Below are 22,413 nucleotides of genomic sequence, written 5' to 3'. Positions count from 1 at the left end.
TGGGAGGGGTGGGGGGAAGGGAAAAAAATAACAGAATGAATGAAACCACATTGTCCTATTTAAATTTATGATTTTTAATTTAAAAAAAACCTCACATCAGGTAAAATACAATCTGAGTTCATTGATGAGCATGAAACTATCACACATCTTAGCTTTAATTTTTACGAAACTGAAATATTTATAAGCCAAAAATTTTTGAATTATTGAACAAATTTTATAATGGTACAATTAAAAAAAAAAATCCTAATCCAAGAAGACAAGATAGAGGCAATGAAAGAGGTTTTATTCTAAGTAATTTCTTGGTTTCCTGTAAATATTTTTAAAATTCGATTGTTCCTACCACGAAGTGATCTCAGACTTTTTTTCCAGTGTGAGCTTGTGGAACATAAAATCCAAAACTTTCCTATTGTCTATTATATTTTTATGTATGTATGTAGGTCAGTATTTTTTGGCATTGGGGATTGAACCCAGAGGCCCTCCAGCAGTGAGTCACATTCCCAGTCCTTTTATTCTATTCGAGGTCTCTCTTAGTTGAGACCTTACACTTGTGACCCTTCTGCCTCAGCTCTCCCAGTCACTGGGCCTACAGGTGTGCACCACTGCAGCTGGCTCCTCATGGCCTACTTTAGAGGTTAGGAATCACAGAATAAGGAGACAACGGGAAAGAGAAGAAGAAGGAGGAGGAAACGGTGGAGGAGGAGGAGGAGGAGGAAAGTCGACAAGGAAGGAATAAAGAAGGTGAGGAATGAAGCAAGTCGAGAAAAATAGGAGGAAAAAAAGGAGGATGAAGGAGAGAGTGGGGAGAGCCATGTAAGAAAGAGACTGAACAATGAGCTGCCTGGGCAGATAGAATGTTTGCAGATAATTTGCTTCTTTTTAGCCTAAGGTATATGATTTGGTGATTTTTCCAGTTTTGCTTTCCTTGTGCTATTTTAAAAGCTAGACTTGTTTTCTAATTTTTATTTTTTGTGGTGCTGGCAATGAAACCCAAATCCTTTTGCATGCTAGGCAAGTGCTCTCCTGCTGAGCTACTCCCTGAATTCTCTAGAAATTCTTATAATTTTTCTTATCTTCTCTCCCAGGCTCTTCTCAGTCACTAATGATATAACCTGGAATTGAGGAGAGCAGAAAAAGGAAGTTGCCTCCTGGAAAGTTGTACCTGGCCACTAAGAATGGCTCATAAGCTGTGGAGAACCCTCTCTGGAGAATGTCCTCCTTAGGGAAACCCTCTTGTGATGTGAGCAGCAGAGATCACTGCCAAGTTCAGAGGCGTGGACAGATGGATGCAGACATGTGCCCTCCTCTGTGTTCCCTGCAAAGTTTCCTTTCTGGGCGGTCATAACCTATCTGTGCTTCACAGGGGTTAACCTTTGGAGGATCAAACTTCTTGCCAAGCTATCTTTCAGCCAAAAATCATTTTCCTCTAGTTTACAGGAAAAAAAGGAAGACAAAAATCCCACCCATCCTTTTCGGAACTGATTATTTTCCATTCGAAATTAAGGAGCTTCCCACAATGAGGCCAAGTTACTTTGTTCAGATGATGAAATTCTACTTTATGTGTGCTGTTTAATGTTGATTTCAGTCATTGAGGGACAAAGTCCTTAGTATGGCTGCAAAGAAGGATGTTACTGTTTTGCTGAGATAAAAGTTAGACTCAAATTGCTCTCCAAATGCATCTATCCATCCTCAACAGAGGAACTTACAGTGAAACTTTGTTCACTTGGGGTATTTCAAATATAAATCTGTATTTTAAGTGTCCTCCAGGGACCAGTCAATGTTTTGGAATATGCACTGAGAATGTTAGAGCAAAGAGTGTTGACTCTGAATAAGGTATCTGTCACCATCCTATATTACACAAGGTACACCTCACGGGAAAAGCCATGCTGCTCTGTGGAGTTATTATCAAGGAGCACATGCTGAGTGGAGGTTCGGACCATATGGGCCTGTGCATATGGTTATCATTAAAGACTCACAGCTTACAAGGAGAAGCTGTCAGGAAAAAATATACACAGATAGTCTCAGTAGAATAAATTCCACTCCAGACCTCCCACCATATGGGGATTCTTAAAGTCAGAAGAATTAAGAAGCAGGGCTACAAGTTATTCCTGGGCACAAGAAGAAACTACTTTCAGTTAGGAAAATCAGGAAACAGGATGATTTGTCTACTCAGTCATGAATTTAATAAAAGTACCCAAGCCAAAAGAACTACAACAACTTCATGTTCTTTTGAGAAGAAGACCAACAGGGAGATTCTGCCTTCTGCTCCACCTGAAGAGTTACCCAGACCCAAGTAGAAGGGTAAGGCCATGGTATCAGAGAGTTCAGAGAGGCCAGAAAATGGCCAGCAAAGGAAAAATCACTGAAGTATTGGGGTTAGGAATGAAAGCATCTTCTTACCAAATATTGACTTGGTGTCTTCAATGTGCATGTAAGCATTTTTCGTTGGTAAGCATGAGTATGTTAGTCAGTTTTCTGCCACTGTAACAAAATACCAGAGATAGTAAACTTATAAAGAGACAAGGTTTAGCTCAGAGTTTTGGAAATTTCAGTCCATGATGGGTTGGCCCTATTCTGAGAGGTTTGTGGGAGGCAGCACATCATAGTGGCAGTACGTGGTAGAGCAAAACCGCTCAGTTTATCATTGAGAAGAAAGAGATCAAGGAAGGGACTGAGTCCCACACTCCAGTTCAAGGGTACCCACTTCCAGTGACCTCAAGATCTCCTGCTGGCCCTCCCTCTTTAAAGTTTCTACCAACTCTCAGCAGCTCCATTCCAGAGACTAACCTTTTAACACATGGGACTTTGGGGGACACTCAAGACCCAAACTATAGCAATGCGCTTATAACCTAAAGAGTTTATGGATTTGAAGGTGATGACAAGCAGTGCCATTAGTAGACAGCTTTCATTGACCAATTTGATTTTAATCAAAATATTATATTTTGCTATATACCTTATAATGCTCTGGTCACACCCTAGAAGATGGTGACACTGGTGAGAAAGGATCTAGAACAAATCCTGGAGCAATGCACTTGTCACTCACATCTGCATCTTCATGCATGATCAGAGAGTAAACACACACACACACACACACACACACACACACACACACACACCATGAAGCACCTCAACATCTTTTTATGGAAGGCAGGTTTAGCATACGGGGAAAAGTTCATGTATTCAACAGATAGTTTTGTTATGATTTGAATCTTAAATGCCCCCCAGAAGTTCACATGTTGAAGGCATGGTCCCCAGCTGGTGATGCTATTTGAGAGGTGGTGGAATCTGCAGGAGGTAGGACCTAGTTGGGAGAAGTAGGTCATTGGATGTGTGCCCCTGAAAGGCGTAAGGGAGCCCCAACTCCTTCCTCTTTGTCTTCACTTCCTAGTCACCTTGAAGTGAACAGTTTTGCTCTACCACGTGCTAAAACTTTGGAAACCATGAGCTGAAATAAATATTTTCTTTTTAAAGTTATTTGACCTCAGGCATTTTTTTCAAAGGGAAGGAAAATTGATTAACATACCTACTATGTGTTCAGCCAGGTAATAGGCACTGAGGGTGCCATAGCAAATCCATGTTCTTGGACTTATGAAGTTTTTATTCTAGTGAGAGAAACAAATATTAATATTATAATATTAAATAGTAAGAAGAAAAATAAGGCAAATTAAGAAAAGAAAAAACATGAGATCAATTTCCTAAATAGGATGGTCAATGAAGGAAGGTCTTTCTGAATAGATACCTTTCTAACAGAAAACTAAATGAAGTAAGGAAGGAAGCCTTGCGCTGAGTAGAGAAAATAGTGAGTTCAAAGGCTCCAGGGTAGAATGTATGCACTCAGGAAATAGCAAGAAGGTAAGAGTAGAGTTAGTAAAGGTGAGTTTATCTATCTGAAGTCTCCATTTTAAGCAAAAGAATGTCAAAGAGGTCAATTGCATAATTGAGTATAGCTTCTATCCAAAATGATAAGTGATAATCAACTTTGGTTCACCCCATCCATCCTTTCTAGAACCAAGATAAATCTTTGAAGACCACTTGTAGTCCATCTGGTACATTTGAGTAAATTAAAAAAAAAAAAAATATGTCCTCGCATCCAGGTAAATATGCTCCATGGCTGGGTGTACTACTTGGTAGCTGGTTGAATTTCAGCTCTTACAGACCCCCTCAGTTAAGCATTCTTGGGCTGCGTCCAACTTGTACAGTACCATGAAGTGGCCCAGAATCACCAGTTTTTGTTTTCCCTATATTGAAACATCTCCAAGTCAATGGTTTCAAGTTTGAACTTTTGGTTGACTGTGACCCTATGGCTCAATTTGCAATAGTTGCACAGCTCTGCGTGCCCTTGAACCCCTTGGTCTAGTCTGGAAAGGATGAACTTGGGGAAAGATGTGTAAGCATGACTATACATGGAATATGAGATGTGTATTAGTTTCCTGTTGCTGCCATCACAAATTATCACAATTTAGTGACCTGAAATGACACAAACTTATTATCATACCATTTTACCTCCTCGAAGTCAACAGTTGCATTTCTTCTGGAATGTCTGTGGGAGAACCCATTTACTTGTCTTTTTCAGCTTCTAGAGGTCACAAGCATTCCTCAGCTTGTAGCCCCTTCCTCCCTCATTGAAAGCAGCAGTATTCCATCTTCAACTCTCTCTGTCTCTGTCTTTCTCTCTCTCTCTCTCTCTGGTCACACACACACACACACACACACACACACACACACACACACACACACACACACCTCTGCTTCTATCATTACATTTCCTCCTCTGACTTTGACCTCTGCCTCCCTCTCATAAGAACTTTTGTGATTACATTGATTCTGCCATGGATAATATCCAGGAAAATATCTCTACCCCAAGATCTTACATTTACTCACAGCTGCAAAGTCCCTTTTTGCCAAGGGAATTTGCTAAGTGACAGCAGCTTCTGGAGATTAGGAAATGGAGATCTTTGGGGGCATCATTCTGTCCACCACAAGATGCAGTAAGAAAGTGTGGTCACTGAAAAGGCCCCTTGATCAACGCTGTTCCTGGCCTTAAAATTTATTTTAAAGATACATTCTTCACTTCCTGAGAGATTTCTGATTTAAGAACTTACTGATAAAATACAAATGTGGGCTGGGAGGGGTAACATGTTAAAATATATCTGTAAAGATGTTCATTGGAGGATAAAAAAATAATTAGAAAATATGAGGATGGGCATTTGTGCACTCAGCAAAAACATTATTTTCCAGTTTTTATAAAGAGTTAACTTACAGCTTTAGAAAGAGTACATGACATGGCTGGGCACGGGGAGTCTAGGAATTCCCACCGATATTGCACTTAATATCTTTGTGTCTTCATTTTCCTCAATGTGAACTGAGAACAAAAGTTAAAACATAGGGTAGTGTGTGGATGACATTTTAAAATCCTGTATGTACAAGCCCTTTGAAAAGAACAACAAACTAGCTTAGCTAATATTCCCTTCGTGAAGAGTCTTTGATGGCCAGCATTGCCTTGAATGTGCCCAGCTGCTTTTTGAGGCAGGTGTTGTCATTACCCAAACTTAGGTGGGGTGATAGAGGCTTAGGCCCCATAACTTGCCTAAGATCATTCGACTAGGAGGTGGCAGAGTTGGGATGCACACCCAGAATTGCATAAATTCAGAGGCTCTACTTTTTATCACTATCAAGTATTCTGCCTACAAAACATGAGTGGGAGAATTGGGCACAGCACTTGGTGAGACTGTAGGACGGTGGCAGCAGAGAGAAATAAAGCAAGGCTGAGTTTCAAACTATAAACAGAGGTAAGTTCAAGGTGATTGAGGTTTGCAAAATAATAATAATAATAATAAATACAGTAGTTTAGGATTTAACATTGTGAGCGATTTAAAAATTCAGGCAACAATAATCCCCGGCGTGTGCGAGCACACGGGCATGCACACACACACACACACACACACACACACACACAAGTTCAGGCCACTGAGGACATAAATCAGCAGAGATCTGCCTGCCTCCTCCCTGCCTCACTCTTAGGACTCTAGGGAGACCACCAGCAAAGGCCAGTTTCAGGAACCACACAAATATTTGTTAATATTAAACACTCTAGACTTCAGAAAATAATAAAATCTTGATAATATCAGAAAGAAGAAAGCAATATGACTTATGAATAAACAAATTAGGAACCAGGAAATAATTTATATCTATATATATTCAAATAGGGATCTTTAATAAGAAAATTCTCCCACCAAAATTGACTAACCCCTCAAATTTTAATAGAGACACAAATGAAAGAAGAAGAAAAGAAGGAAGATCACGGAATAAACACATACGAGATCACTGTAAACCATTATTTTAACTTTAATCTATACTTTAAACCAGGCAAATGCAATTTTCCAGAAATTAACATCAGAAGAGATACAAAACTGGAAAAGATCAAATAGGAATGTATTTCCTTGGCCTGGGTCCCGTGAAATCCTCCCATGAACATTCCAACAAGAATGCTGCTCAGATCTCTGCAGCTTGAACTCCTACCCTTTGCTTCCTCCTTCTTTCATCCCTGGCTTCCCCCAGCACAGACCCCACCTCCTACTGCAGCCCTTCCTGGATCACCACCCTGTTCCATCCGCTCCTCTCTTGTGGAACGCCAGCTCAATTCTGAACCAACTTTCCCACAAGTTAATGTCTTTTTAATTAGCTGTTTGCTTTTATGAGTATTGTGTTAATCATAAACAAAATAGAGCTAAGTCTCTGTTCTGATAACTTAGACTTCTGGTGGACAAGGCTGATCATCAGAATTATAAGTAAATGCTCACATACATAATATATATTATACATCCATATGAAACGTACTCAATATAATGCATAATACATAAATACATAATCAGGTGATGATAAGGAGAAAAAACAAAAATGAAGTAGGCCCTGAGTCTCCCTGATAGTGACGTCTGACTGCCTGAATTGCTGTCAACAATGATCAGATGCATTTTCTTCTGCTTCTGTCACTGGATTTTTCCCAAGATTATCTGTCAAATGTTGGCCCAATTATCTAGAATAATAGTCGTTAAATATCTAGGGATAGTAATGCATCTAATACTCATTACAAACCTACAAGGTTCATATTATTAATGTCATTGTTACTTTGTGTGTGCGTGTGTGGTGCTGGGGATTGTACCACTGAGCTACATCCTGACTTCTTTTTATTTTTTATTTTGAGATAGGGTCTTTGTAAGTTGCTAAGGCTGGCCTTGAACTTGTGATCCTCCTGCCTCAGACTCTCCAGTAGCTGGGATTACAGGCATGTATCACCATGCCTGTCTATTATTACATTTTTGTTCAGATGCAGAAATTGAGATACAAAGAGAAGTAGGAAATTTCTCAAGGTCTCACAAGTAGGAAGTGGCCTAACCAGGTTTGGAACCAGGTGTCTGTCTCCAAAATTCATGCATTTTATCTACAAGCTACAATCCTGCCCACATCCCTAACCCAAAGGTCCTTACATGATAGCCTTCAACTTCTCTACTGTCTACTTCAAATTTTCTGTGTACATTCAGTCTTCTCTGTATTTGTTCAAAAATTGTCATCCCTCTTTTTCAAGCTTCCCCCTGTACCTGCACTCTGCTCTTCTTTTTGGGTTCTTTTATACCTCCAATTATATACCCTTCTTTAACCTTTAAAAAATAAAAGACACCGGAACAAGGGCTAGGAATGTAGCTCAGTGGTACAGACTTGGTTTCATTCCCCAACACTGCAAGACATAAATAAGCCAATTAAAATAAGGAACAGGACAGTACTGTGAAAATCAATATGCTTCTATTTTGCCCTGCCTAGTACACACAATCCTTTGCCCTCATTGTCCTGAGGTGTCTGTAAACATGGAGGAGTAGGAAGAATGGCAATAGTTCCTGAAGTGGGGTCACAATCATCCTCTGACATACAAAACAGGGTCAGGTGGCAAACTCCTAGCCTCTATTCCTGTCCACCTCCATTCCTGCATTCAACCAGCCCTGCTCTAAGGGATCAACTCACAAGGCTCTCGGGTTTTGTGGGAAAACCCAAGTCAACCTGAGGCTTAGCAGAGCTCCAGTGGACAGAGTCCTGGAGAAGGAGAATGGGACAGAGCGGACGAAGGTAAAAGAGGGAAGAAGCAGAGCTGGCAGACCTGAGTCCTCACTCCCTTGGCTAGGGCTGTCCTGGAAGAGGTGAAAGTGTTAGAGAGGTCATCTCTGGTCCTGCAGGGCACCCCTGTGGGTCTCAGCCACATCAAGCAAATCTTGACTTCCATGACCAACCTCATTTTATACTCCCTTAGTTCTCCTATCTTTATTTCCTCTTCTGATTTTTACCTTTTATCCCGCACCTTTCCTAGTTTCACTTCTTCATTTTTGTGGTGCTGTGGGGGTGAACCCAGGGGCATTCTACCACTGAGCTCTATCCCCAGCCCTGTTTGTTTTTTATTTTGCCATCCTCCTGTCTCAGCCTCCTGAGACACTAGGATTACCACTATGGTGGCCCTTCTTTCATTCTTTAAATGTGTGTCTTCCCCAAAGTTTCAAACTCAACACTTTCCTTTCCTTTCGTGATCTCATTTTTATGATATTAACTGTCACCTCTAGGCAAATACCTCCAAAACCCATTTTTTAGTTACAACTTCTCTTTTGAACTCCACCACTGTATCTCCAAGCCCTCCATTTATCTATTTATTTATTTATTTAGGTGGTGCTGGGGATTAGAACCCAGGGCCTTGTGTATGTGAGGCAAGCACTTTACCAACTGAGCTATATCCCCAACCCTCCAAGCCCTCCTAATTACTTCTACCTGTACTTTCTGCCTGTGACTTCAACTGGATACAATTAAATACACGTATATTCCTTATCACTCCCCAATCATTATTCCTGCCTTTCTATAAATAATAATGACATCAAGATTCTTTGATAATTTGCCTCCTTTCCACTTTGAGCAAAAATCTTCAAGATTTTATAGTTAGTAAAATGCCAAACACATATGATTACATTATATAATTTTATAGTTAGTAAAATGCCAAACACATATGATTACTGTATGTCATGCACTAAAGGTTTTCCCTATGTTAACTCATTTAATCCTTACAAAAACTCTACAAAGTTATAACTATTATTACTACCATTTCACAGCTAAGGAAACTGAGGGACAGAGAGCTTGTCACCCAGTCAATGGCAGATGTTCGGATTTGAATGCAGGCAATCTGGTTCTGGAATCTGTACTTTGTTTTTTCCCCCAGTACCAGACATTGAAGTCAGATGGGCTCCACCAGTGAGCTACATCCCTACCCCTTTTTTAGTTTAGTTTAGTTTTGTTTTGTTTTTTTGAGACAGGGTCTCACTAAATTGCCCAGGCTGGCCTTGATCATCCTGCCTCAATCTCCCAAGTAGCCTGGATGGCATGGAGTCTGTACTCCTTTAACTATGTACAATGCAACTTCTCACTAGATGATATGACTGTGTTCTATGGAAAAAATATTATAAAAATTATATATATGTAAAAAGCATGATATATACAACAAATAAGCAAATGACCTAAATATCTAGGTATAGGGGGAAAAAAACTAAATAGAAATATAACGCCAGGTACAGTGGCATTATATGCCTGTAATTCCAGCAATTTAGGAGGCTGAAGCAGAAGGGTTACAAGTGTGAGGCCAGCCTGGGCAACTAGAGAGACCCTGTCTCAAAATAAAAGAAAGATAAAACAGGTTGGGGATGTGACTCAGTGGTAAAGAGCCTATGGGTTCAATCCCCAGTACCTCAATAGAAGTAAACAAAAGAAATATACCAAAATATCAGTGATAATTATCCTGGTACAGGAAAGATGGAGAGAAATTTTATTTTCTACCCTCTATTAAAACAAGTTCTAAACTGTGGTATATATATACAATGGAATATTACTCAGCTATAAAGAATAATAAAATTATGGCATTTGCAGGCAAATGGATGAAACTGGAGAATATCATGTTAAGTGAGATAAGCCAATCTCAAATATCCAAAAGAGGAATGATCTCACTGATAAACGGATGATGACACATAATGGGGGGTGGGAGGGGGGCAAGAATGGAGGAAGGAGGGACTGTATAGAGGGAAAAGAGAGGTGGGAGGGGTGGGGGGGAAGGAAAAAAATAATGGAATGAATCAAACATCATTACTCTATGTAAATTTATGAATATGCAAATGGTACGCTGTTACTCCATGTACAAACAGAAACAACATGTATCCCATTTGTTTACAATTAAAAAAAAAACAAGTTCTAAGTCTTCTGCTATTGCTATATAACATTTGTAATGAAAGATACTATATTATATATTTCATTTTTAAATGACTGATAAATTGAAACATGGAAATACAACTGTAGCATACTTTCCTGTTTCTAACCAAAAAATAACTTAAACATCTGAATATCTCATTCATTTCACCACCCTAGTTCTGGACATTATTATCTTCTACCTACTTATTAACTCTTATATACACACCAACCTTCGTGCCAGGTTCATCTTTAAAGGGCAATACTTTCTACTTTACTGCTTTAGGAGTTTTCTGCCTTCCTGTTACTCATGGAATTCAATTTGAACTCTAGCATGGCATTAAATATGTCCACAGTTGGCCCTAACCTTTCCTGCAGCCGCTTCCATGTCTTCCCATTTCCTATGATCCTGTCAATCTCCTTTTATTTGTTCTGCCTTGATCTTCCTAGCTCCATGCAGGTTGCAGGTGCCAAGAAAATCTTGTCGCAAGTGAATCAATAGCCTGAGTGGTTTCGAATTTAGCTCATGCTTCCTGGTGGCCAATGGACGTGAACCTGGTCTGAGTCCTGAGCTCCTGAGTCTTCACTGTCAGTCTGTGCTGAGAGTCAGGAGCCTGGAGAGAGGCTTACTTAGCATTGCTAACCCCGCTTCTAGGTGAGCTGTTAGCCTAGAACTCCTCTGCTGTGTTTCCCTTTACCTCCCGTTTCTCTGAAATAGGAAGAAATGAAGATTTGGTGTTCTACATGACTCTGGGCAGGTTCAAGCTGGATTCTGCTCAGCCCTCTTGATTTCTGTATTGAATTGGCAGCTGAGTTTCCCAACACAGTACTCTGCGCATGAATTACCCAACCCCTGCCTAAGGACACTACGTCCTGAAAAGGACACTAAGTCCTGAAGAGCATGACTTGAACTCACCTGTTTATGCCAGTCTCAGACTCCACGACATTATGCCCCTCCTCTGAGCATGTTCCAACACCATTCAGCCCCAGGTTGCTAAAATGTCACATTGGGTGCCTGGGGGCCTTCCTAAGTTTGGACAGTTCTTCCTTATTCTTTGTGGCCCCTTGAGTCTTTGATTTTGCTGTTCCTTTCACTCGGAACACTCCAATGAACCATCATGCAGTTTCTGCCTATCTTTTTATTTTTTTACATTTAAAAAATTGTGGTTAAAAAAGAAATATATATATATATATATATATATATATATATATATAATGTAAGATTTACCATTTAAGTCTCTTGTTTTGTTTGTGATATTGGGGATTCAACCCACAGAGCCTTGCACATGCCAGGCCAGTGCTCTACCCCTGAGTGACATCCCCAGTCCATTTAAATCATTTTTAAGTTTATAACTTAGTAACATTAAGTATACCAACAATGTTGTACAACTGTTGTCGTCTCCATTTCTAGAACATTTGTGTCATCCCAAGCAAAAACTCTTCCCACTAAATAATAACTTACCATTTTCCCTCCACCTAGCTGCTGGTTACCTTTAATCTTCTTTTGGTTTCTACCAATGTGCTTATTCTCAGCACCTTTTAGGTAGGATCATACAATATTTGCTCTTTTGTGTCTGTGTCTGCAGAGAAACGGAACCAAATATAAACATGAAGAGACTTATTATGAGGAATGGTTCATGCAACTACAGAAGCTAAGAAGTCAGCCATCTGTAAATTGAGAGCCCAGGAAAGCTGATGTGTAATTTCACTCTGAACCTCAAAGTTTGGGAACCAATAGAGTTGATGGTGTAAGTCCAAAGACAGGAGAAGACCAACCTTCCAGCATAAGCAGAAAGGCAGGAGGCAAAGGGGGTGAATACTTCCTTCCTCCACCTTTTGTTCTATTCAAGCCCTCAGTAGACCTATTGATGTCCATCCACATTGGTAATCTGCTGTACTAAGTCCACTGATTCAATGCTAATCTTCCCCAGAAACATCCACACAAATACACCCAAAGTAATGTTTAATCTGGGCACCCCTAGGCCTAGTCAAGTTGACACATATAATAAGCAACACAGTGGCTTATTTCACTTAGCATAACATTTTCAAGGTTCGCCCATAGCACGTGCAGAATTTTCTACCTTTTTATGGCTGTATAATATTCATTTCTGTGTTATACTACATTATATTTACTCATTCATCTATTGATGGATCTACCCATTTTCCAAGATTCAGGATGTGGCATTTAAACCCTCTATACTGTAAGAGTCTAACAAAGAATCATCTTCCTTTGTCCATGATGCCCAGCACAGTGATTTTCATAGAAAATACTGCTCACCACCCAAAAACCAAAAACTAAACAAAACACAGAATACTCAATAAATATGTAATGCATTGAATACATTAAGGAAAAATTAATAAGTGGTATATAAAATCAAAATCTTCAATTTCTCTACTTTTTTACTGAAAGTAATTTGTTTTAACTAATTCCCACAATTTAACATTTAAAAAAAAAAAAAACTCTTAAAGAAAGGACATATACATTATTTACTTGTCAGCTTTCCAAAAATAATGATCCATTGTATTGACCTGATAACCTATACATCGTCTAATTGTTCTATCAGTTTGAAATAAGCCAAAACTTTTTGCCAAAAGCAAACATGGGCTTGACTTAAGTATGTAATCAGATATCTGACCTTTAATGTCTGTCGGTTTTCATTCTGATGCTTTCTTCTGAGAAGCCACAATCTCAGCAAAGTTATTTGATTACGGAAACTGAAGAGGCCATAGACTTACAACATGGGACTCCAAACTTTGCCTAATTGTGAACATTACCCAACAAAGTTTCAGATTTTTGCAAAACAAGTGTTCCTCAGTAACCTGCAACTACATAAGTTAAACTTTTTTTAAAAAAAAGCTTCTCAGAGAGTTAATGATATGGAAGGAGGAGAATCAATGACTAGGTATTAATAACTGGAAATGTCCATTATTGCACGTACATTTGAAATTTACAATTAAAATCATCGATCTTTTGAGTTGAAAAAGAAACATAAACAACAATCCAAAACACAGTTTAAAAGATTTTAAGCAAGTGAAGACAGAAATTTATATTGGAATATCCATCTCAGTCATAACTAAACTGTCTTTGCCATGATCCTATAATTATCTCATAAACTCTAGGCAAAGACCTCACATACGCCACCGTCTTTCTCAAAAAACATGTGGAACTGATACTTTTAGCTGCTCTTTCCTAGGGTCCAAAGTATTTGACTGCCATCTGCTGGTTCCACACCAATATTCATGAGAAAGAAATGGAATACACTAGGAGGGGGAAATTTTGGGGTGGTGGTAATCTTCCAGATGAGACAACAGTAAACTTAAAAGGAATGTGGAAACATTTTCTCTTGGTACCTAGCAGTATAACTCAACTTCTGAATTCTAGAAGGATTCTTGAATAAACAACAATGTACTATAATACTATTGAAGGGTAACACACTCCTTAAGACTTAGAGAATTCAAAAAGAAAACAAATCCAGTTCTAGTTTCATGGTGTTGACATTACAGTTTCCAGAGAGAGGGAGATGGGATATGGGGAATATGAGTCAAGCTACAGAAAATTACTTCACCGTTAGAGCGACATTGTTTCATCCTCTCTTTTCAGTAAAACAGGATTAGCTGCAAGGCATGAAGAGACTCTCCATCTGGTATCCATCTGCATGACTACTGAGAAGGAGTTTTGTGCAGAAAGGATCATTCTATAGGATTCAGGGACAGATGTTAGACCCGTTCTGTCCAATACAGTAGCCACGAGCCACAGGTGGCTATTCTGGCATTTGAGAAGTGGCTAGTCTGAACTGAGATGTGCCGTATGTGTAAAATACTCACAGGACTTCGAAATTTAATATGAAAGAAAAGAATGCAAAATATCTCACTAATTACTTATATTAATTAAATATTGAAGGAATGATATTTTGGATATATTGAATGAAATAAAATATACTATTTTAATTAATTTCAGCTTTTTTAATACGGCAACTAAAAAATTTTAAATGATGTGCGTGACTCAAATTATTTTCTATGGCATGGTGCTGAGTTTGACAAACAATTATGGCTAATGTTTATTGAGTGCATACACTGTGTACTCAGGGTTACCTAATAGGAATACTAGGCTAGGACTTTTATATGCATGGGCTTTACATTTAATCTTCCTAACAACAGTATTACAATAGATTTTGTTATCATCCAATTTTATGGAAAAAAAAAATCTCAGAAAACTGAGATTGAGAGAAGAAAAAGGAATACAGCTCTGTAGTTAAACGTGAACCAGAGATTGGGCATCCAGAGTCATGGCTGTTGTCCACAATGCAATCCCCCAGCAGGATTTTCTTTGGTCTTACTCCTCTGATGTCCTTTCCTTGCTCCTCTTCCCTGACCAGTTGTGTGGCTTTGTCATAGACCTTCCCCCTGCCCCTGTAAGACCACCTGGCAGTAAATTGTATAGTTAGGTGAAAAAGAAGTTTCTCTGCCTTACATATTTTCCTAGACCCATATTAAATAACAAATTTGGAGGCGGAATGGTATATAGAGGTAGAATTCTTTCCAACTACTCCTTCTAATTTTTGTCCATCTTGGCTTTCAGTGTCTCAGAGTATAAAATTTCTCAGACATCATAAATCCTTGAGAAAGAGCTCTAAGAGGTTTGAGACAAAAACAGATTTTCCAGATTTGCCTGGAAATTTTTAGCTTTTTGCAAAGAAGGAATACTCTGTTTAAACAAAAGCACTGGGTGAAACTTCTGTGAGCCTCAAATCCTTCTGTTACACGCGTACATAAAGGCCACGCAAGCAAACAGGTGCACACATGTACATGTGCACATACACACACAGACACTCACATTACGATCCCTGTTATAAGGAAATTCGGCTTTTGACCTTTCAGTTTTTGTGAGGCCAATTTTAAATTCTAAAATGAGGAACATAACAGCTGTTCTTTCTGGAGCAATTATTCAACAATGAATAAACGTGGCCTTTCCTCCGTGTCTAATCACTTCCTGCTTTGTCTCTAATTGTTTTGGTTCTCTCCAGTTTTGAAGTGCCAAGAAGCTTTTAGCAGTGTCTATGCAGAGCAAAATCCAAACAAATCATATGTTAAATAACAGTTTTCCAGTATCCACAGAGAAAGACTAGGTTTTGGAAGATTTAGCGATCCATTCACCTACCTATTCATCTACCCCCAACCTATCATTCTTCCAACCATCCACCTGTCCATCCACCCATCATCCACTCACCTACCACACATACATACATACATACATACATACATACACACATACAACCCCCTATCACCCATCTATCTGTTCACACATGTCAGGAATGGGAATGACAAATTTAACAAGACAGAACTCAATTCTGGCCTCACACAATTTGTACTTTTGTGGAAAAGACAATAAACTAGCAAATAAAAATCATATATTAAGGCCTGGCCCAGTGGCACACACCTGTAATCCCAGAAGCTGGGGAGGCTAAAGCAGAAGAATCACAAGTTCAAGACCAGCCTCAGCAACTTGGTGAGATCTTTGGCAACTCAGGGAGACCTTGTATCAAATTAAAAAACAAAAAGAACTGGGGATGTGGCTCAATGGTAAATGGCTCCTGATTTCAATCTCCAGTATAAACAACAACAACAAATCCTACATCTTGAAAAGAGTTTTATCGGTGAAACAAATAGGGTGCTGAGATAGAAGGGGCCTGACTTTAACTGATCTGGGAAAGCTTCAATTCTGCAGGGGCTGGTGAAGGAAACCGCCCAGCAGTCCAGGCAGAAGGAGTCACAGTGCAATGATCCTAAAGCTGTCAAGAGCATGTCTCTTAGGAAAAGGATGTTGAATATTGGCAAAACACAGTAAACAAAGAGGAACCAGCAGGAGATGTGACTGGAGGAGCAGTAAGCATGAGACAGATCATCCCATGACTGGCAGCAGAGGAGTTTGGGTTTTATTCAAAGTTCAGTGGAAAGCAACCGAGAGCTTCCAAGCAGATGTGTGACACATTCAAATTAATCTATTTTTAAAAGACTGTTCTCAGTGCTGGGTAGAAAATTGATTGAGGAGGCAGAAGGCAAAGTTGGAAGTGCTCCCTGTCACTGAGTATCCTTCTACCTCCTGACATGACTGTTGTGCACGTTTTTGCTGACAATGGGGTGTTCTGCTTAGATTCCCAAATACACCATTTGTTTTCCGAGTTAACCCCTTTTTCATTTTCTTTCTTGCTCTTTTTTTTTTTTTTTTTTTTTTTTTTGCTCTCTGAGTATCTAGAATCTTTAAGCTTCTTAGAATAATATCTTTCCTCAGAGCATTCTAAACATCCAGATATAATGGAATAAACAAATAACCCTGGCCCCAGGTGCACCCTTGGCCCCAAGGACCCTGTCCTAGGCCTCCACCTCTGCTTAGAGACTTCTGAAACCCTCTCCAAGGAACACGTCAAGTGTTTTTGCTCCTAAAGCACTCTCACTTGTCAGCAAAAGTCTTTTCATAACTGGGATGAAATAGTGTCTGTGTTTTCCCACGACAGAGGACTAAGAGCTCTGGCCCTGAGATGCATCCTCCCTGCCTCAGGGGTGGGCATCACCCCTCCTGGCCCCTCCCTTGAGCACGGCTCAGCCTGCTCACACAAGCCCTGGCAGCTGTCCCACTGGGGCTGTCAGTTTCTCAGGCCGTGTGCTGACGTGGTCTGCTGTGTGTCCTAATGTCTCGGCTGCCTTGTGCTCCCAAGCTGCTTATCCCTGGATTAACACTCCTCTACCACCTCTTTAGTTTGCTCACCTGCTCTAAGGCGGGGACACTTTCGAAAATACCCCTTGTCCTGGAGATCTTCCTTTCCCTCTCCAGATCCACTCACCACCCTTTTCTGCCATGCTGGGGACCTCTGGAGGCTGACCTGTGGGCCCCACGCAGAAGTCCTCCAGCTTCCCACTGGGGTTGCCCCCTGAGGATCAGCAGGAGACCAAGTCAGGGCTTTTATTTCCTCCCCCTTCTCCCTAGAGGTTGCCAGGGGGGGCTGCATTACTTTCTGCCCCATGACTCCTTCAATATGGCCAGCTCTGTTTCTGACCCTCCCTGTACACTTCAGGATGAAGGACCGTCTTGGGACTGCTGTCACAGATCCCAGGACTCATCTTTTCATTTGGTGCATTAAAATTATCCCAGTTTGAATGTGCCCTTTCTCTCTGTGGGTCCCTGGCACATACAGCCTTCTCTTCGAGTGTCCATCTTGCCCTCCCAGAATACAGGACTCTGATTCTGACCTTCAACTGAGAGTGACCAGTGTGTCACCACATCCTGTTGTTCTTTAAGCAGGGAAATCCTTCGCTTCTGGACCATACCCTCTGTCTCCCAACTCCTTAGGACTGCTTAATTCATTTGCCGTATTATACAAGCGGATCCCACAGAGAGAACAAAGATGCCCCACCAACAAGCCCTGGCCACGTGTGCTACTTACTGTCTTTCCTTATCTATTAACGAACATGAAAATTTGGAGGTGTAATACACTCATCCCTAAAGCACAAGGACAGAAATATGGGAAATCATTTATAATTTAATAATAATAATATAGCTCATACTTATTAAGTGGGTCTCCTATAGTAGGCGCTAATCTAAGCACTTTTCTTTAATCCTCATTACAACCTTAAGAGACAGAACATTTTGCTTTTGGGTTTTTTTTATTAGTTTAGTTTAGTTTTGTTTTGTTTTGTTTTTAGCAGGGCTGGGAATTGAACCTAGGATCTTGTGCACAGTAGGCAAGCACGCTAGGAAGAGGACAGGTAGACTGCCTAAGATGTTGAAAACAAAATAAGAAAAGAGTCTCAACTACTGTCCAATAATGTGACTTTAGATCATGGGGTTAGGGCAAAAGGCATACTTTTAAATTCCTCTAATCATTCATTTGCTAAAACAAATCTGTATTTAGAAGAAGTTGAAGAAGTTATTAAATCTCCTAGGATGATCATTAAAATTTTTTTTAATTTTTAGTTGTAGATGGACACAATGCCTTTATTTTATTTGTTTATTTTTATGTGGTGCTGAGGATGGAACCCAGTGCCTCACACATGCTAGGCAAGTGCTCTACCATTGAACTACCACCCCAGGCCTAGGATGGTCATTTTTTAAAAGAGGGTAGGTAGTCATTAATAGTAATGGTTCCCTACCTCTAGTGTAACAACCAGAGAGGACTTTGTCAGATACAAAGGTTCCTGAGACCCACATGGGACTTCTGTAAAGGAATCTTGGAGGCATTGTAACTGGCAGAATAATGGTCCCTCAGAGTCATCCATGCCCTAATCCCCAAAACCTGTAAATATGTTTCTTGTATGGCAAAGGGACTTTGCAAATATGGTTTGGTTAAGGATTCCAAGATGAAAAGATTTTCTGCATTATTCTAGGAGTCCAATGTAATGACAAAGGTCCTAATGGGTGAAAAAGGAGACGCTAAGTTCAGAGTCAGAAAGACGTGAGGGTGGAAGCAGACGTCAGTGATGTGACCCTTGACCAAAGGATGCAGCAGCCTCTGGAAGTGGTTGGAAAAAGCAAGGAAATTATCCTCCTGTAGACCATTCAGGAAAGTAGCCCTCCTGAGCCATATTAGATTTTTGAACTCCAGAAATGTAAGGTAATAAAGTAGTGTTGCTTGGGGTCACTAAGTCTGTGATGGTTTGTTAGAGCAGCAATATGAAATGAGTACAGGGTCAGTTCAGAAATCTACACTACTAGGGGGTAACAAACTACTAAATCTACTAGGGGGTAACAAACCCCCTAGGTGATTCTGCTGCGCCTGATCCTGGAGAACATTGGAATAGTCTAGTTATAGGCTCAGATAACAGGACAGACGCGACTAGTGTTCATCTATCCAGCTTTTCCTTTTTAAAAGGAATGCTTTTTTAAAAAAATATTTTTAAATAATATTCTGGTCTACAGTGTATCTATGTTTACAAAAAAAGCCATTGGTTTGCCATATAGATTACTCCTTAATCATGATATTGTCATGAAAGGAAGTGTAGTTATAGTAGAAAAAGCACTAGACTCAGGATCCCATTGCTTTTGGGCTGTGTCACCTTGTGCAACTTCTTTCTCTTCTATGAGTTTCCTTTACTTTTCTCACTTTTGGATTATAGAATAACAGCACCTCAAATATGTATATTTCAAAGTCCTGGAGTAGTAGCAGCAATATCATTTGCCTCATTAATAGATTAGGAACAAAATCATACAATTATCCACCCTGAAAAGACATCTGAGGGAAAAAAAAACCTAACCTCAGTTCCCTGTTAAAAATGGAAACTTTGCTAACAAATTGGAAATTGATGGATAGTTTCTTAATAATAGGTGCTCAGGAAAATTTAAAATTCCTCCTACTCTCCATCTCACATCCCATTTCTTCTTTGCAGAAGCATAATGACAAAATACTGATGATATTCCACGTCTATGTGAATTCTCAGGTAACAGGAAGGGGACCTTGTCAGTCTTTGTTTCTACAGACAGCCCAAGGCAAAGATGCCGAATACTTCCATTTCCCAAAGTGAGGCACCAGGCCACCTTGTCAGAATCTGAAATGCAGAGATTTCAAACCAGTTTCCTTACCCTTAACCCAGTCCTCACCTTTGTGAGCATCAAGTATTTGCAGTTGGAGATTAAATAAGATTTCTCAGGAGGATATGATGGGAGCACTGTGAACTTCCCTGTGCCAGACAGGAAGATTGATAACTGTCCTGTCCTGTACTGATGACAGAAACAAACAAACAAACAAACAAACAAACAAAAAAAATTAGTCAACTACAAGTAAGAGCAGGACTGAAAGCCTCAATCAGTACAGAGGTGTTTTGGGAAGTCGCTGCGCGCCCTCTACTGGCAGATCTGGGGAAACGTTTTCTATGGGCCAGGTGTAGGCCACGCAGGACAAGGCCTGTTTGGGGTTATCTTAAATCCTGTGGGACGGTGTGAGCAGCCGATCGATAGATGTTAGCAACAGGAGGCTGGAACTGTCCCTCTCTAATCAGAGATTCAGAAGGTATTTTTGCAAGAGATGCTGATTTAGGTGGGGAGAAGTCCTCAAGGACCCAGAAATAACTCTCTAGGATGGGTTGTGAGTGGGAGGAAGGAAAATAGGAAACAATTAAGTTGTTTCAGATCAGATCTCATTAGTCCTGCTTGTTCAACATAATGACTTTCTTAACTTATAGTAAAGGGAAAATTATATAAAATCATTGAACTTTTTTCCCCAGAAAAAAATTATAGTCTGAGAAACCTTTTTTTTTTTAAATTTCTGAAAGAATATAAAGCCTATCTGATTCACAGTGTGAACAACATAGAAATCGTTTGTTCACATTTTTGTGCACACAGTGGATTCGTAGGTTCCTTTCCCTTTCCTCAGAAGGAAACAGCTATAAAATGCACTTAACAGTAATACATGCTCTTTGTAAAAAAAAATTAAATTAAAAAGTGTTCACCAAGAAAAGAAAGAGTCTGAATAAAAAAGTAAAAATACTCTGTAATCCCAATTCTCGGTGTTAATAAATACTGGTGACATCTTGGAACATGTTCTTTCAGACTTTCAAATTAACCAATTCTCAGAGGTGGAAGCATGCTTGGTGATAATGTGCAGATACCCGTCTGAAGGAAGTAAGTGCCTCTAAAGCATCGTGGATTGTAGTACCATCAGGCACCCTCTGAATGCTTCCTTCAGCTCAAGTTCATTATCTCAGTTCCTTCCTCACAAGCAGGCAAACTGGGTTCCATCCACCATTTGCTGCTGATGTGATTGTGGGTAAGTATTTAACCTCTCTGGTGTTCATTTTTTCTTATCTGTAAAATGGAAGTTATAGTGACCCATACTTTTTCAGTTTTTGAAGAGCATTAAATGAGACAATAAGTATAATTAACATGGTGTCTGGAAAACAGTCAGTAAATGTTGGCTTTTCTTACATCTCCCTTTACCTGACTTTTGGCTTTGTCCTCTATCTGCCTCCTGAGGTTCTACAAGACAAATTCAATTCCATGTGAGGCCTGCCAGTATTTGAAGATTTGCCTCATGTTGTTATGTGTCTTCTCTGGTTGTCCAAGAATTTGTCAGTATTCCTAAAATACATTCCTGTAATGGGATGGTAGTATCCAACATGTGCTGAGCCCTGGATAGGACAGTGAACAGTTGTTTGCTCTCATGTAGAAATCAGTCAGACTTGGAGTAATATAGTCTTTCCTTTAATTTTACTGTGGTCAAGTTAACTTGCTATGGTCTGAATGAATGTTTCCTGTAAAATTCCTTCACCCCCAAGGTGATGGTATTTGAAGTTAGGGCCCTTGGGAGTTGATTAGATCTTGAGGTGGAGTCTGTGATTGAAAGCTATGGAACTAGCTCATCCCTCTGCCATGGGAAGTTACACTGAAAGATGGCCTTCTGTCTATCATCAGGAGGGGGCCCTCACCAGAGATCAAATCTCTTGGCACCTTGACCTTGGACTTCCCAGCCTCCTGAATTATAAGCAATAGATTGTTATCTATGGCAGCCTGAATGCACTGAGACCTGCCATTTCTCAACATAGACTCATACTGATCCTTTTTCCTGGGAACTAATGCCATCCATTCTTTTGCATTTGGTTTTGAGATCATATGAAACACTTCACAGCTTTTGCTAGTATTTTTTATTATTAGGCTTAGTTCACTCTGGGAGCATTTTTCTGTCATAAGATGACATGATAATTCTTTCCTATCTACCACTTTGTAACTACTCCTTCCTTTTGTAGTTTCAAAAATGACTATTTAACTTTCTACAATGTGTATGTTCTTTAAGGTATCATGATGTACAAATAAATATAATTTTATCTGTCAACTTAAAACATTAATAAAATTTTTAAAAACAGCTATTTAACAATATGTTATATGATTTTGAGTGCCAGTAAGGTTGCTGGTTTTAAATGACTGAAATTTTTCTCCTTTTAAAAGAAAAAAATTAGTGTTTCCACCATTCAGTACTTGTCGAACCTCTCTTATGATTCTGAGATTTTCATTATGTGTTTGGCATTATGCTAGTAAATTCTTTCAGTACCCTGGGGTGTTATTATCAAGAACTAACCATTAGAACTTTCTTATAAGTGTGGCTTTCTGACTTCTATCCTCATCTGCCTGGAGCTTCCATTTCAATTAATGCATTCACTGCATTCCACTGGACAAAA

Source organism: Sciurus vulgaris, assembly GCF_902686455.1.
Source record: "Sciurus vulgaris genome assembly, chromosome: 12".
Lineage (NCBI taxonomy): Eukaryota > Metazoa > Chordata > Mammalia > Rodentia > Sciuridae > Sciurus > Sciurus vulgaris.
This window is presented reverse-complemented; position numbering follows the sequence as displayed.